Source organism: Callithrix jacchus, chromosome 22 (assembly GCF_049354715.1).
Source record: "Callithrix jacchus isolate 240 chromosome 22, calJac240_pri, whole genome shotgun sequence".
In the NCBI taxonomy this organism is placed as follows: Eukaryota; Metazoa; Chordata; class Mammalia; order Primates; family Cebidae; genus Callithrix; species Callithrix jacchus.
In genome coordinates, this window is record NC_133523.1 from 49,149,921 (window position 1) to 49,161,438 (window position 11,518).

General features: G+C 46.3%; 1 long non-coding RNA gene across 1 annotated transcript; it reads right to left on the minus strand.

Moving 5' to 3' along the window:
- Nucleotides 1-6,111: 6,111 nt before the first annotated feature.
- LOC144580925 (uncharacterized) lies at nucleotides 6,112-11,338 on the minus strand. Its single transcript, XR_013531261.1, has 2 exons — nucleotides 11,225-11,338; nucleotides 6,112-6,871 (listed from the first exon to the last, which is right to left on the minus strand). It is a non-coding gene; the product is annotated as an uncharacterized LOC144580925 (long non-coding RNA).
- Nucleotides 11,339-11,518: the final 180 nt, after the last annotated feature.

An 11,518-nucleotide genomic window follows, 5' to 3' on the forward strand; every position in this document is an offset into this window, starting at 1 on the left:
TCGAGTCCCTGGGTCTCTCCCGAGGAACTGTGTGCTGGTTGTGCTATCTGCGTGTGAGTCTCTAGAGACTGTGGATGGTAAGGGACCGTCACTGTGCGTGCCCGATTGTTGTGACGGTGTGCGGTGGCTGGTTCTCACTCCACGTGGGTCGTTGAGTGTGACTGGGACGGGGTAGCGCTGGATACACAACTGTCCGCAGCTGTGGAGGATTCCCTCGTCCATTAAGTTCCTATTTCCGTGGAGCAGCGGTTTCACCAGAAGGCTTGGAAGGAACCTTTACGTTTGCAAATGTAAAAGTGTATCTGGCAGCTAATTGGAAACATTACATCTGTGGTGAATTAAATGTGGGTCCTGGAGGAGAACGCAAAACAAACGTCACAAAGATGTAAAGAAGTTTTCCTGTTGGGGGGCGGCATCTCTTGGCCAAATCCCAGACCGCCACACAGAGCTGTTAATTCTCTGTTGTTTGTAGGCGGCTTTTATAGTCATCAGGTGTGAGAGGCCCCAGACTTGACACATCCCGAGTCAGCGCGGTCCAGGATGATCCGAGTCCGAAGTGCCAGCTGCGCAGGTCGGGACCTGTTACTGCGTCTCAGAATGGGGAAACCCTCCTTGTCCGAGGTGCTAGTTTGTCCTTGAGTCAGGCCCCGAGTTAGAGTTACTGTCTCTTGATTTGATCGTGTTTTCCTTAGACCTGGTTACCTCTATGCTGTCGTAAGTGGTTAAGGGTGTGAACCACTGCGTCTCAGAATGGGGAAACCCTCCTTGTCCAGGTGCTACAGTTTGTCCTTGAGTCAGGCCCCGAGTTCAGTTACTGTCTCTTGATTTGATCGTGTTTTCCTTAGACCTGGTTACCTCTATGCTGTCGTAAGTGGTTAAGGGTGTGAACCACTGTGTCTCAGAATGGGGAAACCCTCCTTGTCCGAGGTGCTAGTTTGTCCTTGAGTCAGGCCCCGAGTTAGAGTTATTGTCTCTTGATTTGATCGTGTTTTCCTTAGACCTGGTTACCTCTATGCTGTCGTAAGTGGTTAAGGGTGTGAACCACTGCGTCTCAGAATGGGGAAACCCTCCTTGTCCGAGGTGCTAGTTTGTCCTTGAGTCAGGCCCCGAGTTAGAGTTACTGTCTCTTGATTTGATCGTGTTTTCCTTAGACCTGGTTACCTCTATGCTGTCCTAAGTGGTTAAGGGTGTGAACCACTGTGTCTCAGAATGGGGAAGCCCTCCTTGTCCGAGGTGCTAGTTTGTCCTTGAGTCAGGCCCCGAGTTAGAGTTACTGTCTCTTGATTTGATCGTGTTTTCCTTAGACCTGGTTACCTCTATGCTGTCGTAAGTGGTTAAGGGTGTGAACCACTGCGTCTCAGAATGGGGAAACCCTCCTTGTCCGAGGTGCTACAGTTTGTCCTTGAGTCAGGCCCCGAGTTAGAGTTACTGTCTCTTGATTTGATCGTGTTTTCCTTAGACCTGGTTACCTCTATGCTGTCGTAAGTGGTTAAGGGTGTGAACCACTGCGTCTCAGAATGGGGAAACCCTCCTTGTCCGAGGTGCTAGTTTGTCCTTGAGTCAGGCCCCGAGTTAGAGTTACTGTCTCTTGATTTGATCGTGTTTTCCTTAGACCTGGTTACCTCTATGCTGTCGTAAGTGGTTAAGGGTGTGAACCACTGCGTCTCAGAATGGGGAAACCCTCCTTGTCCGAGGTGCTACAGTTTGTCCTTGAGTCAGGCCCCGAGTTAGAGTTACTGTCTCTTGATTTGATCGTGTTTTCCTTAGACCTGGTTACCTCTATGCTGTCGTAAGTGGTTAAGGGTGTGAACCACTGTGTCTCAGAATGGGGAAGCCCTCCTTGTCCGAGGTGCTAGTTTGTCCTTGAGTCAGGCCCCGAGTTAGAGTTACTGTCTCTTGATTTGATCGTGTTTTCCTTAGACCTGGTTACCTCTATGCTGTCCTAAGTGGTTAAGGGTGTGAACCACTGTGTCTCAGAATGGGGAAACCCTCCTTGTCCGAGGTGCTAGTTTGTCCTTGAGTCAGGCCCCGAGTTAGAGTTATTGTCTCTTGATTTGATCGTGTTTTCCTTAGACCTGGTTACCTCTATGCTGTCGTAAGTGGTTAAGGGTGTGAACCACTGCGTCTCAGAATGGGGAAGCCCTCCTTGTCCGAGGTGCTAGTTTGTCCTTGAGTCAGGCCCCGAGTTAGAGTTACTGTCTCTTGATTTGATCGTGTTTTCCTTAGACCTGGTTACCTCTATGCTGTCGTAAGTGGTTAAGGGTGTGAACCACTGTGTCTCAGAATGGGGAAACCCTCCTTGTCCGAGGTGCTAGTTTGTCCTTGAGTCAGGCCCCGAGTTAGAGTTACTGTCTCTTGATTTGATCGTGTTTTCCTTAGACCTGGTTACCTCTATGCTGTCGTAAGTGGTTAAGGGTGTGAACCACTGCGTCTCAGAATGGGGAAGCCCTCCTTGTCCGAGGTGCTAGTTTGTCCTTGAGTCAGGCCCCGAGTTAGAGTTACTGTCTCTTGATTTGATCGTGTTTTCCTTAGACCTGGTTACCTCTATGCTGTCCTAAGTGGTTAAGGGTGTGAACCACTGCGTCTCAGAATGGGGAAGCCCTCCTTGTCCGAGGTGCTAGTTTGTCCTTGAGTCAGGCCCCGAGTTAGAGTTACTGTCTCTTGATTTGATCGTGTTTTCCTTAGACCTGGTTACCTCTATGCTGTCCTAAGTGGTTAAGGGTGTGAACCACTGCGTCTCAGAATGGGGAAACCCTCCTTGTCCGAGGTGCTAGTTTGTCCTTGAGTCAGGCCCCGAGTTCACTTACTGTCTCTTGATTTGATCGTGTTTTCCTTAGACCTGGTTACCTCTATGCTGTCCTAAGTGGTTAAGGGTGTGAACCACTGCGTCTCAGAATGGGGAAACCCTCCTTGTCCGAGGTGCTACAGTTTGTCCTTGAGTCAGGCCCCGAGTTAGAGTTACTGTCTCTTGATTCTCTTGATTTGATCGTGTTTTCCTTAGACCTGGTTACCTCTATGCTGTCGTAAGTGGTTAAGGGTGTGAACCACTGCGTCTCAGAATGGGGAAACCCTCCTTGTCCGAGGTGCTAGTTTGTCCTTGAGTCAGGCCCCGAGTTCAGTTACTGTCTCTTGATTTGATCGTGTTTTCCTTAGACCTGGTTACCTCTATGCTGTCCTAAGTGGTTAAGGGTGTGAACCACTGCGTCTCAGAATGGGGAAGCCCTCCTTGTCCGAGGTGCTAGTTTGTCCTTGAGTCAGTCCCCGAGTTAGAGTTACTGTCTCTTGATTTGATCGTGTTTTCCTTAGACCTGGTTACCTCTATGCTGTCCTAAGTGGTTAAGGGTGTGAACCACTGCGTCTCAGAATGGGGAAACCCTCCTTGTCCGAGGTGCTAGTTTGTCCTTGAGTCAGGCCCCGAGTTAGAGTTACTGTCTCTTGATTTGATCGTGTTTTCCTTAGACCTGGTTACCTCTATGCTGTCGTAAGTGGTTAAGGGTGTGAACCACTGTGTCTCAGAATGGGGAAACCCTCCTTGTCCGAGGTGCTAGTTTGTCCTTGAGTCAGGCCCCGAGTTCAGTTACCGTCTCTTGATTTGATCGTGTTTTCCTTAGACCTGGTTACCTCTATGCTGTCCTAAGTGGTTAAGGGTGTGAACGCTTAACCATCTCTAACACTGGAGCCAGAACGTCTGAACTCGTCTTAGAGATGTGCCTCGGTTTCCACATGGGGATGATTATAACATCTAATTCACTGAGTTGTTGAGGAGTAACTGAGCTAATATATGTAAAATAATGCTTCGCTGCTGGATAAGGGTGACAATGTGACTGAAGCGAATGCTTTCCTTCTGCAAAGATGCTTTTTCCAAAATACAGCGTATTGCCCCCTTACCCATTCAGGAGAGGGTAGAGGCTGCATTTTCCTTGCAGGCACAGTGATGTAGTGTAAAGCACACTGTTAGAGTTAGACAGATGTGGATTCAAATACCAGCTCAGCCATTTACTAGTTTCTTAATTTTCTTTGTCCGTAAAAGGAAGAATGTAGTGCTGGGCTTGCAGCTGTCTTGAGGGTCAAATGATATAATAATAAAAGCAGGGCGGGGCGCGGTGGCTCACGCCTGTAATCCCAGCACTTTGGGAGGCCGAGGCGGGTGGATCACGAGGTCAAGAGATCGAGACCATCCCGGTCAACATGGTGAAACCCCGTCTCTACTAAAAATACAAAAAATTAGCTGGGCGCGGTGGCTCACGCCTGTAATCCCAGCACTTTGGGAGGCCGAGGCGGGTGGATCACGAGGTCAAGAGATCGAGACCATCCTGGTCAACATGGTGAAACCCCGTCTCTACTAAAAATACAAAAAATTAGCTGGGCACAGTGGCGCATGCCTGTAATCCCAGCTACTCGGGAGGCTGAGGCAGAATTGCCTGAACCCAGGAGGCGGAGGTTGCGGTGAGCGGAGATCGCGCCATTGCACTCCAGCCTGGGTAACAAGAGCGAAACTCCATCTCAAAAAATAAATAAATTAATTAATTAACAATAATAATAAAAGCAAAGCTCAGAGGTTGGTTATTGCCTATTACTAATATCAAGAGACAACTTCAGCAAGGATGGCTGAATTTCACACTTGTGGACAGTTCAAGGAGACAGTTGTAAATGTATTCTACTTGATCTTATTCGTGGTTCAGGACCGTGTTGTGAGTTCAAGAGCAGAGGGTAGATGCGAAACTCGTCATCATCTTTCCTGTGTTCTCTGATCTCGGGAAGGGGTGAGTGGCTCTGGTTTCCCTTTAACATCCGACTGTGGGAGTGTGTCTATATGTACACGTGTGTTTATGGGGGAAGAGAAGGCAAAGGACCAAACAGGTGCAAAGCCAACCATCTCTCAGGCTAACTTTGTTCCCTACCACTTCTGCTTTCTCACATTCATTAATCTGCCAAAGAGAAATTTCGAAGATCCACTGTGTTGTATATGCTGAAGAGTGAAAAATATATATATAAAATAAAAATAAAAAATAAAAGAAAACAGAGAAATTTAGAAGATGATGAAATGGCCACCTCTGTTTTCAATGCAAAAAATGTACATTTTGAATGTAAAAGAAAATTTCTCGTCCTTGGGAAACCTGAAGAAAAGTTTCCATTTAACAAATAATTTTTTAAAAACATATTTTCTAAAGAAATATATGGTGAGTGTAAGAAAATTAAAAAGTTATCCTAACAAAACAAGAATACATAAAACTAGGCTGAACGCGGTGGCTCACGAGGTCAAGAGATCGAGACCATCCTGGTCAACAAGGTGAAACCCCGTCTCTACTAAAAATACAAAAATTAGCCGGGCATGGTGGTGCGTGCCTGTAATCCCAGCTACTCAGGAGGCTGAGGCAGGAGAATTGCCTGAACCCAGCCATTGCCCTCCAGCCTGGGTAACAAGAGCGAAACTCCGTTTCAAAAATAAATAAATAAAACGATAATCCCACAATCTGGAGATAATTACAGTTGAAATTTAAGGGTATAATTTTCCAAATTAATTCCATCCATCTATCTCTACCCTTCTGTTTATCTTTCTAACTATACTTATACTTTTCTTTCTTTTTTTTTTGAGACGGAGTTTCGCTCTCGTTACCCAGGCTGGAGGGCAATGGCACGATCTCGGCTCACCGCAACCTCCACCTCCTGGGTTCAAGCAATTCTCCTGCCTCAGCCTCCTGAGTAGCTGGGATTACAGGCACGCACCACCATGCCCAGCTAATTTTTGTATTTTTAGTAGAGGCGGGGTTTCACCATGTTGACCAGGATGGTCTCGATCTCTTGACCTGGTGATCCACCCACCTCAGCCTCCCAAAGTGCTGGGATTACAGGCGTGAGCCACCACGCCTGGCCTTAGTTATACTTTTCAAAAGGAGTATTTGCCACAGGTAAACTGCTTTTTCTACCTGAAGTTAAACATGAACATATTTGTAATTACGTTTTTAACCATGTAGTAGTTGACTGTATTGCTGTTCCGTAATTTAACCAATCTAGTATTGTTTAACTCAGCACCCTAAACTCGGGATAAAAGCGTGATCATAACATTATCTCCCTTGTCTTAACAAACTCCACAAATCCTCCGAGAGCATGCAGATAACTGTGCGTTTATTTCTTGGCCTGCAGACATTCAAGAATGTGGCCTTTATTTCTCTAAGGAGTAGGGTTGGTTGAAGCCAGCATGAAAGGATATGATTCGGGATGTGGTATTAGAAAACTGTGGATTTGGCTGGTGGGATTAAGATGTCTTTTCATAGTGATTGCAAGTGTAACTCCTGTCCAGATATAATTTTGTTTCTTAGTGGTGAAATTCCAAGCAGCTCCTGAGCGTCATGACTCCTGTTCACAGACAAATATTTCAGATTTGAGGCCTGGTAATCGGCAGCTGTTGACCCCTACGTGAAACTTTATCTTTCCCTTTCTCCAAAAGACTATCTGGCTACACAGTGGTTTCTGTCTCCTAATGACTAAGGGGCAGAGTCTGAACCCTTAAATCAAGTCTCTTATTTTCTCTTGCAGGAGTTTACATTTCTAAGTCATTTATGAGTTCATATATTGGAATATGAGAAGCTGCCCTGGATGACAGAAACTGAAGTGACAGTTTGACTGGTGCTATTGGTAAAAGGAGCAAGTTAGGAGGAAGGCTTTGCTTGGGAAATCCTGCATTCCGTAAGGAAGGACTCCCTTGTTCTCATAAAGAGCAGGATGACTCATGATGTCACAGGGTCCACAGTTAGAGGGGAATGACAACCTAGAAAAGACCTTTAGAGGTGGAAACAGGAATCTTAAGTTTCAGTAGAATGAGATGAACAGAAATCAGCTGATGGAGACTTAGCTGGAATGATTTCTTTCTCTGAAATACAAGAAAAGAAAATTCCATTAATAAAATATATATTAAAAAAGCAGCATAATCACAAGTATATGTCATTTAGCAAGAAGAAAATAAGTTACTCAGCTGGGCACAGTGGCTCATACCTGTAATCCTAGCATTATATATATATATATATAGAGAGAGAGAGAGAGAGAGAGAGAGAGACACTTGCTGTGTTTCCCAGAATGGTCTTGAACTGGCCTTAAGATTTTGCACAGAGATAATTGTGTTAAATTTGGGTGTGCTAGGTAGACAAAATTCTGCTGATTATCCATCTAGGAAGAATGTTGATTCCTACTTTGGGAAAAGGAGTTAGGCTGGTGGACCAGGGGACAGCAAAGAGATAAAGCAAATAAACTGTGCATTTCTTCATGGTCTAGGACATTTAAACAAGAAAAGGAAGCAGATAAGCTGTAGGTCTGCTTTTCTTTATGGCTCAGGGACATATAGTCCTCCTGGGCAAATAATGTACATAACTCACAGACTTCCTGCTTATCATCAAAGGCATGCGTCCATTTATCATCAAACACCTTGGGTGACAGAAGAATGCAAGTTAGCGCCCTGCTACCATGGCATTATCAGTCAGCCCAAGGACCATCCTATAGTCTCCAGCAAGCCTCTGTTTCCTTGTAGTCAGTTCCTCTTCCGCTCATTCTGCCTGCTGCTCCCTAACCACACACTTTCATACTGTCTTTAATAAATCTGCCTTTCTTCACCCACAACTGTCTTGGCAAGTTCTTTTACCTCTGTGCCACCAGCCCAAACAGTTGCTGCTCACCTGAGACAAAAATAAATGTGGTTTTTATGCAAATCAGTTTACTTAGTGACTCTCACCAAGCTTTGTAGAAGGTTCTGCCGAAGGAGAAGCTTCAGCGATAATGGCCCAAAACAAAAAAAATGTCACCACCCAGCTTCCTGGGCTGAATGTAAATACTGCCCAAGGGGTTCTTCCTGCCTACTGCAAAAAGAAGGACCATGACATCTGATAGACACGAGGGTGGCCACATGGGAAATGGAGTTCGTACTCAAATCATCTCATCCAAAGCTTAGATTAGAGGTTTTTCAAAGTCAGTTTGGGGAAAGGAGTGGGAGCGGCTGGAAAATGGGTGCTTGCTGCTGATTGGTTGGGGTGGAGATGAAATCATAGAGGGTCAAAGCTGCCCTCATGCGGGCTGAATTGCTTCTGGGTGGTGCCACAGGAGCTGGGTTGGTTAGTCCTGGTGGAACCGTCAGGTCCAGGTGGAGCCATGGGTGTCAGACATGAAAAAACCTGAAAAGATATCTCAAAAGGCCAGTCTGAGGTTCTACAGTAGTGATGTTATTTGCAGTAGTAATTAGAAGAATGGCTGACGGTTGTTCATGTCTATGCCACCATTACAGCATGCAGCCTCCTCTCCTCCTCCCAGCCTGTTGGCCTCCCATTAGCTTTACAAAAGCAATTGAGTTTTGGCCAAGGCCTGTTATTTAAACTATAGCCTAAAAGTCTTCCAAAGTTAGCTCAGCCCTACAGCCCAGGAGTAATTAAGGGAAAGGAAAGATAGATGGGGTCAGCTCAGTTTACTGTCAGTTTTTCTCATTGATAGAGTTTTTGCAAATGTATTTTCATAAAGATGCCTACTCTCTTCATTCACACATTTGTGAAATGTCAAAGACTGCAAAAACCTGGAAGTTTACTGCTGCCTTACCTTACACAAGGCTTGTCTGTCTGGTTTGAAAGAGTGAGGGGAAGATAGCATAACTTCAACATTCAAACACAACCCGACTACAAGTTTTGGAGACTGTGCTCCTTTTACTCTTTATTCGTAGAAAGTTTTCCAATGTTGCAGTCACAATGCAAGTTTACCAGCTCTGTTCCTCCTTTAAGAAACTTAAGAAGTATTTTCACATGTTGCTTCACTGCCATGAGATCATTCTTTTTAAAAGTTGTATAGTTTTCAATCAGATAGATGTGAAAGGAAAATAAATCTCACGACCCCAAAATCACTAAGCCAAGGGAAAAGTCAGGCTGGGAACTATGTCAGGCAAACCTGCCTCGCATTTGATTCCTAAATAAGATAGCTGTAAAGATAAAAAGCTACATACTTCCCTCACAATTTGCTCACAAGGAAATTCCTTTTGGACAAAGGACAGAAAGAACTCAGTCACCCCTCTGAGGCTCGTGTGACAAATGCATACGCATATCTGATTGCTTCCTCAGACGTATTGTTTATGTAAAAATGCAGATCTTTTTTGCATTTTTTTTCCCACGGCAAAATAAACTTTCTAAATTGATTGACACCTGTCTCCGATACCTTTTGGTTTAGAACTTACTGCTATTTATTTGACCATTCTTCTACTTGTACATGTGGAGTCCTGATAAGTAAACAACCATGAGGAAGGGGCCCCAGGTGGGGAAGAACAATGAACAATTGTTCTGAGAGATGGCTAATCAGACAACCTGAGGTCACTATGACCTCATTCTTAGTAGCTTCCTCCCGGGTGACCCTATAAAACTTCCTTCCAGCTCCTGCCTCTGCAGACAGCTCCTTCTCTGATGTGCTGCCAGTTGCAACCTTGCAATTTATTTTCATATTCTCTAATAAATCTGCCTTTCTTTACCTATGATTGTCTTGGTAAATAAGATGCTGTCGGCCGGGCGCGGTGGCTCAAGCCTGTAATCCCAGCACTTTGGGAGGCCGAGGCGGGTGGATCACGAGGTCAAGAGATCGAGACCATCCTGGTCAACATGGTGAAACCCCGTCTCTACTAAACATACAAAAAATTAGCTGGGCATGGTGGCGCGTGCCTGTAATCCCAACTACTCGGGAGGCTGAGGCAGGAGAATTGCCTGAACCCAGGAGGCGGAGGTTGCGGTGAGCCGAGATCGCGCCATTGCACTCCAGCCTGGGTAACAAGAGCGAAACTCCGTCTCAAAAAAACAAAGAGGCTGTCTTCTTTTCCGCCTTTGTTTAACAGGCCCTAGCTACTTGCTACCTGCGACCATAGCCATATTGTTTATGTTCAACGTTTTATTATAAACAATGTTCCAATTAATATTTGTTGCTAATAGCATAGCTGTATTTTTTTTTTTTTATTTCCTAAAGATAAAATTCCCAGCCTGTATGATGCTCTTTGTCATGGCAACTTTGGTCAGACATTTAAATAAAGGAAATGAAGGGTAAAACAGGATTTTAGAAGGGGTGGTACAGATTTGGGAGAGAGCTAGACAAAGGAGTTTATAAAAATATTTTCAAAGACAGGTCGAAGAGAAGGAATGAGTATGATATTGTGAAATATATATATTTGATCTTCATCCTATTTCCTAGCATAGAACTCCAAAAATCCTTAGGAACGGCAAAATAAGAGTTAAATTTGTGTGCTAATGAGTTGACTGATAGTTGGCAACTCCCACGTACTTTCAGGATGGGAAGTGGTTATGGAAAAGATCAATGCTTGACTAGAAGGTTGGGACTTTGAACCCACCCCCAACCTCCAGGGAGGGTTCAAAGGGAGGAGGGTTACTGGTTTAATCAACCATGCATATGCCACGAAGCCGCTGTGAAACTCCCAAAAGACAGGGTTTGGAGAGCTTCCACCCCACGGAACAGGTGGAGACTCCTGAAAGGTGCAACGCCCTGTCTTCCGTACGTGGCCCTGTGCGCGTCTTCATCTATATCCTTTGTAATCAACCAGTAAACACAAGTATTTCCCTGCGCTCTGTGAGCCACGCTCACAAAACAGTGAACCGGAAGAGGAGGTGGTGAAACTCCCAACTGGAAGCTGGCGGGGTCAGAAGTTCCAGAGGCTGGCCTGGGGACGGAAGCGTCAGCGAATGGTGTCCGACCCATCTGCAAGGAGACAGCGTCGGAACCGAAGTGGAGGGCACCCAGCTGCGGTCCGCTGCAGAACCCACCGCTCGCTTCGTGTGTGGGGGGCAACTCCCCCATGTTTGCTCACAGAAGTCTTCCGTTATGCTTAGTTGTCGTTGAGAGAACAGAAAAAAAAAAAAAAAAAGCGCTTTGTGTTTTTCCCACCGATTCGGAGAATGAAGAATAACTCAAAGAACGAAGACCCGAACGAATGACCTTAATACTCTGCCTCGCTTTTCTTGATAATGCGCACTACTTCCCAGCATGCATCAGTCCCCGTTATTATTCACTTTTTCCCACGGAATGATGCCCGCATTCGACTGCCGCCCCGCGAGGTGGGGGTTTTGTCTGCTTGTTTACCGCTGTGCCCGACAGGGTAGGCGCTCGATAAATGGCAAGTGAAACACAGGGCAAGGCGGAGAGAGAAGAAACAGAAAGGGAAAGGGAAGAGAAAGGCCGGGCCGCGGGAGCGCTCAATCACACGTACCACGTACCGGTCCCGTCTCCAGCTGGCTCAGGCCCCACACTGGTCCTCAGCTCCCTTTTCTCAGTGCTGGGCTCACAGACTCACCCCGCGCGCTCAAGCGCGGGCTCGGTCACTGCGCGTGCGCATCACGGCGCAAGCACCCGGGCCTCGCAGCCTTTGGGGGACCCAGGCAGGCTGCGCCTGCGCAGTCACAGCGGGCCCGCCCAGGCCTCGGGCGGAACTGGTGGATGAACCAACGGCCTGAGAGGGCTTAGCTGGTCCGGGTGGGGTTCGGAAGGCCAGCAGGGGTGGAAT